We start from the raw sequence: 6,171 nt of genomic DNA, 5'->3' as shown, positions 1-6,171 counted from the left end.
GAACTGTGCACTAGCACTGCAAGGCACAGCGATTTATAAAGTAGCTTGGGTAAAGCAGAATAGACCAAATAGGTAGCTAAAACTGTCCCTCAGAACAACAGCGTCCTATCCCTAACTGAATTCACAGCAGAGTGAGCTCAAAATGGCGGCGGCGGCTTTTATACTGCATCATGACATCATTTCAGCAGCCAATCACAGCCATGCCATTAGTTAAGATGCCTACATGCCTAACAGGATGTGCCCACACTTCTTAGGATCCTCAATGGCTGAATAAAATGAAAATGGCTCATTGCATTATGGGAACTTCCGATTCCGGTATACGATATTGCAAAAGTATCGGAATTAAGTATCGGAATTCCGATACCGCGAATATCGGCCGATACCCGATATTTCAGTATCGAAAGCTCAACACTAATGATAAGCCATCAATATGAGCTGGATGGTGGCCCATCAACCAACCGTCCCATTGTTTAGAGATGGAGCTAAGAGGTGTTCAGGTGAGTATTATAGCAGCTCCATAGTTTCTTGGTGGCTGATGCCAAGTTTTAGATTTTGCCTTCCATTTAGATTGTTCAGCGCTCATTTCCTGGCCCATTCACTCAGGCCGATAAAAATTGTACTTGAAGAGTCCTTTGATGGTCCTGTTCCTTCAAGGGCACAAAGGAGAGGTTAAGAAAGCGATGGAAACATTTGTAATGTTTCTTAATCATCTATAATGCACATGTATTTTTCAATCACTTTAGTCAAAATGCAAGTTTTGTTACCAGTGAAAATAAAGATTTTTAATAAGGATTTTTTATGCAGATATTGGCTAAACTTTTCATGTATTCAAATTTTACCAGAAATCTTAAAAGTGGACGAAAGATCTAATAATCCTTTCAGAATAGAAATTGACAAATTCAAGAAATTAGCAACAAAATCAATTTAGATCCCACTGAGATTTGAACTCGGATCACTGTATTCAGAGTGCAGAGTGCTAACCATTACACCATGAAACCAGCTGATATGTCTTATGTGTGTGCTTTCCAGTGGGGAGACAGAAAGAGAAGGGAAAGAACACGATACCCTTCTTGACTCCTCTAAAAATAGTTTACAAGACAAGAATAGGATACCAGTGTTTTCAGCCCACACTGGACACTTATATCACAATTCACAGACAGATAATTATATGATCTTGTATTATGGTACAGTAAGTATACACAGTTTTCCCTGTGTCGTGAAGACAAAGGATGACAGAAGTTCAAGGACAGAGTCAAAAATTGATGTAACTTTTGAAATTTTTCACTAGGAAAAATGTTCAGACATCTCTGAAACAGATAATTTAATGACCTTGTACAGTAAGTACTGTGAACGCTGGCCACAAGTTATTCTTCTGCAGACCCCCGGCTGTCATGAAAACCTATCAGTGCCCCCCGATCACATGACAAGGATGTTTATGGGCAGGATTTAACTCCCACTGTCAGAGAGTGACAGCAGAATTTAACTGGTTAACAGCCAGTGGTGTAGCTCCATCCCACCCTCCACTCTTGGAGGCACATGACAGCTAATTAAATCAGCAGTGATGAAAGGGGAAAGATGCAGGCTCAGTGCCGGAGCCAGCATCAAAGTCGGGGAAACAACATATGTTGTAAATATATACATCAGGAGTTGTGAAGGGGTTAACCTTTAATATTGAAATGAGGTAGGATAAGTTGGGAAAGGGCAACCATGAGAAGGATAAATGGAGTTCTTCATTGGGAATCATGGGGGATGGGTAGGAAAGTAACAACAAGGAAAGTGAAACGAGAGAGTATCTATTAACAGAAAAAAGAAAAAGATGAAACATTGGTATGATATAATATTCATATTCAAATATATGTAAAGAATTTTACATCTTCTACACTTAAGGCTTGTGCCATTTTTGTATATGTGGATAATAAATCAATATATTAACATAAATTTACTGTTTTAATCGTATAAACAAGATAAAAGTAAAGCTTTGCATTTTCTTTAGTTTCACTATAACTCTTGACCTTTTTTCCCTCTTGCCCGCCACCTGAGGATTCCTCGTGCCAACTTTCTCTGCCTTTTGCCATTTTTAAAATTCCTGCAGAAACTTGAATACAAGAAAAATATAGCAAATATCTTTATTTTAACTGATAACGAAAAACAAAACATTACCAGTCAAAAATATATTAAATAAGTCACTGGAGACCATATGGAAAAACTGTTCAGTTAAGAAAAAAAAAAAAAACTCACTTTGGTGGCAGGTTGTGAGGATCGAACCGACGCATCCAAAGATATTGGAAATGAAGCATAGCTTATGGCCGGTTAGCTCAGTTGGTTAGAGCATCGTGCTAATAACGCTAAGGTTGCAGGTTTGATCGCTGTATGGGCCAAGTTTTATTTTTTTTTTGCTAACACAGTAACTGTGCCTTATTAACATTTATTTTAGTTTTTATTTTTTTTTGGTCATTTATTGCATTTTATGCATCCATCTTGAATTAATATTGAGCTACAATGTTACTCTACCTGTTACTTCTGAATTCAGGAGGTTTTCTTCATTTTTATGACTGATATTCTTTATCTTTAAAATGTCCAAATAAAATAAATGTTAAATAGGCATCTAGTTACTTAAAAAAAAAATTGCAAGCTTACTGTGTTGGTGAAAAAAAAAAAGGCCTGTATAGGGTTCGAACCCAAAATCTTGGCATCATCAGCACCACGCTCGAACCAACTGAGCTAACCAGCCATGTGACTTATTTTCACTCTCCTGCAGGACTCTAATAACGTTTGGTGAGAACCTCCACCTGACAGACAGATCATCAATTCTTAATGGGAAGGTGCTATAAATAAATTCAAGAATTGAAAGAATGTAAAATATTAATGTTTTAATTTTTAGAAAAATATTGTAGTTTGTTTTTAATGGAGTAAAATAAGAAAAATAAGTAAAAAAAGTTTGACATTTTCCACTTTTAAACACTAGGGGGAGCAGCTGCTAAAATTTGGCATGAAAACCTAGTGCTCAACTACAGTTGAAACCAGAAGTTTCCATACACTATATAAAAAGACACATATACATGTTTTCTCAATATCTGATATGAAATCAGAATAAACGTTTCCCATTTTAGGTCAGTTAGGGTTACCATAATTTTTAATATTTGCCAAATGCCAGAATAATGAGAGAGAGAGAGAATGTTTTAATGGCATTTTTATTACTTACTGCAAAGTCAAAAGTTTCCATACCTTTCATTAGTATTTGGTACCATTGTCCTTAAACTGAATGACTTGGGTCACACGTTTGGGATATCCTTCCACAAGCTCCTCACAATACTTGGTCGGAATTTGGGCCCATTCCTCCTGACAAAACTGGTGTAACTGATCCAGGTTTGTAGGTCCTCTTGCTCGCAGCCTTTTCAGCTTTGCCCATAAATTTTCAATAGGATTGAGATCAGGGCTTTGTAATGGCCTCTCCAGAACATTGACTTTGTTATCCTTAAGCCACTTTGTTACCATTTTTGGCAGTATGCTTCAGATAATTGTCCATTTGGAAGATCAAATTCTGTCCAATCTTTAACTTCCTGGCTGATGTCTTGAGATGTTTCTTCAGTATTGCCACATAATCTTCTTTTCTCCTGATGCCATCTATTTTGTGAAGTGCACCAGTCCCTACTGCAGCAAAATTATCCCACAGCATGATGCTGCCACCCACCTGTTTCACAGTTGGGATGGTTTTCTTAGGTTTCCAAGCTTCCCACATTTTCATCCAAATGTAATGATGGTCATTATGCCATAAAAGTTACATTTTAGTTTCATCAGACCACAGGATAGGTCTCCGACAAATAAAGTCTTTGTTCCTCTGTGCATTTGCAAATATTAATCTGGCTTTTTTATGTTTCTTTTGGAGTAATAGCTTCTTCTTGGCAGAGTGGCCTTTCAGCCCATGTTGATCCAGTACTCGTTTCACTGTGGATATTGACACAATATTACCAGCTTCCGCCATCATCTTCACAAGGTCTTTTGCTTTTGTCCTTGGGTTGATATGCACATGTCGGACCAAAGCATGTTCATCTCTGGGACACAGAACCCGTCTCATTCCTGAGAGGTATGAATGCTGGACATTCCCATCTTGTTTGTCCTTGCGCACAATTGTTTCACAGATGAATGAGGCACCTTCAGGTATCTTGAAATTATACCCAAGGATGAGCCAGACATTTCCAAACAGTGTATGTAAACTTCTGGTTTCAACTGTAGCTCACATTACAACTGCAGTAAATGTGGGGGCGGGGTCTCATCACATGTGTGTGATGTCACTGCTCTCCTCCCCTTGTGGAGAAGAGAGGATGAGGTTTAGGATCACAGCTTGGAGCCATTACTGAAACTGCGAAATGATACCGAGATGTGGACAGTGTCTCTGAGGATGGCCGACAGCACCGATTCTGTTAGTGCTGCTCACTGCATTATAAGATGGGGTTAGATACATGGAGTGTATCATGTGTTGCCACTAATCCCAGCATGTGTTATACTCCGCATATCTAATCGCAGAACGTCATACACTTTGCATATTTAGATACAGGACTCAGTGTAGTGTTTCACAAGATACGATTAGACACACTGGTCTAGATTGTATGACGCATTATAATGGGATTGGATGCACTGGTTTGGAGTGTATCATGCATAATGGCATGAGATACATGAATCTAGAGCATATCACGCATGATGGCATTAGATACACGGGCCTGTGGCATATAACGCAAGATGGAATTAGATACACGGGTCTAGGTTGTATCACGCATGATGGAATTAGATATACTGGTTTGGGGTGAAGCACACATGATGGGATTTGATACAGTAGTCTGATCTACATATTGAGATCCTACAGATGACTCGGGCACGTGGTCACTCCTGTACACTGCTACATTTGTATGTTACTTTGAGAAATAACTTGTATCTTAAAAGATAGTGACAACAATTGGGACATTTTTATTTATTTAGATTAAATTCTCGTATTTCGTGCAAAAATTAACTTTAGCAATTAATTTTTACAAATTTTGCACCGTTTACCTTGTGTTGCATTGTTTATTGCTGACTGCAGGAAAGTTACTGTAGTTAAAAGCTTTGGAGAAAGGGCGTGCATAGAAATCATTGGGCACCATCCACCCCCCCCCACAAAAAAAAATATTTATATATTTGAAGAAGATTATATCTGTCAACTTTGCAGCCCTTACAAAGTAATTTTCCTACTATTGAAGTAAACAAAAGTGTCCCAAAAACACTATATGATAACCCCCCCAGGGAATTCATGCACAGTATCCTCCACAAGCATCGAGTGATGACCCTACTGTAACCCCCTCAAATTGCGTGGTAAAGTATGGTGACCGCAACACAGTATGATCCCCCAACTGTGCCCCCACACAGCCCTCCATGCAGTATATGTTATGATCTGCAACATGAACTAAGGAAAGATAGGGGAAGGCTGTCCCTACAATAAGACTAAGCTGAATCCCTACGATGTAGCGGGCTGCCTGTCCTAGCGAACAGACCCGCCTTAGTCCTCGGCTAGTCTGAACGGAGACCTATAGCATTAGGGAAGGGGTCCCTAAAAGAACTAAGGATTGGGACAAAAAATGATACACCTCCTAAACAGAGAAGTAGTTGCAGAACACAAAAATACAGACTGACATAAAGGTACTAAAGGTCCCAGAAGGACCAAGCGAACTGTCAGATAGGCACATAAGCACCTGGCTAGAGAAGCACTCAAAAACTGAAGTCCAGCACAGCCAAAAGGGCGGAGCTGGAATATAAAGGCAAATGGTCACATGACCGCAAAACACAGGAAGGAAAGAAAAACAAACAGGAGGGTTCTAACAGTATAATGGGCCTGCATACAGTATAATGGCCCCCACACCTCTCCACACTGTATAATTTTCCCCATTAGCCCTACAAACAGTATTATGGTCTTCACACAGCCCTCCATTCAGTATGATGGATCCCACACAAACCTTCACATTGCATAATTGCTTGCATACAGCATAATAGACCTCCATAAAATATAAAGGCTCTCACATAGCCCTCCAACTATTATAATGACCCGCATAGCACTTTATATAATATAATTGCTTCCAGATAGTCTTCCATATAATATAATGCACTCGCTGTGGTCCTCTATATATAGTACCATGCTACTCCATA

General features: G+C 39.1%; 1 non-coding gene across 1 annotated transcript; it reads left to right on the top strand.

Annotated features, from left to right (window-relative positions):
- Positions 1-2,304: 2,304 nt before the first annotated feature.
- Positions 2,305-2,378, top strand: TRNAI-AAU (transfer RNA isoleucine (anticodon AAU)). The gene has a single exon. It is a non-coding gene; the product is annotated as a tRNA-Ile (tRNA).
- The last annotated feature ends 3,793 nt before the right edge of the window (positions 2,379-6,171 follow it).

Source organism: Phyllobates terribilis, unplaced genomic scaffold (genome assembly GCF_046119375.1).
Source record: "Phyllobates terribilis strain yellow unplaced genomic scaffold, ASM4611937v1 Scaffold_11__3_contigs__length_659146591, whole genome shotgun sequence".
NCBI lineage: Eukaryota > Metazoa > Chordata > Amphibia > Anura > Dendrobatidae > Phyllobates > Phyllobates terribilis.
The sequence above is the reverse complement of the archived record's forward strand: the minus strand, read 5'-3'. Positions and strand labels throughout refer to the sequence as shown.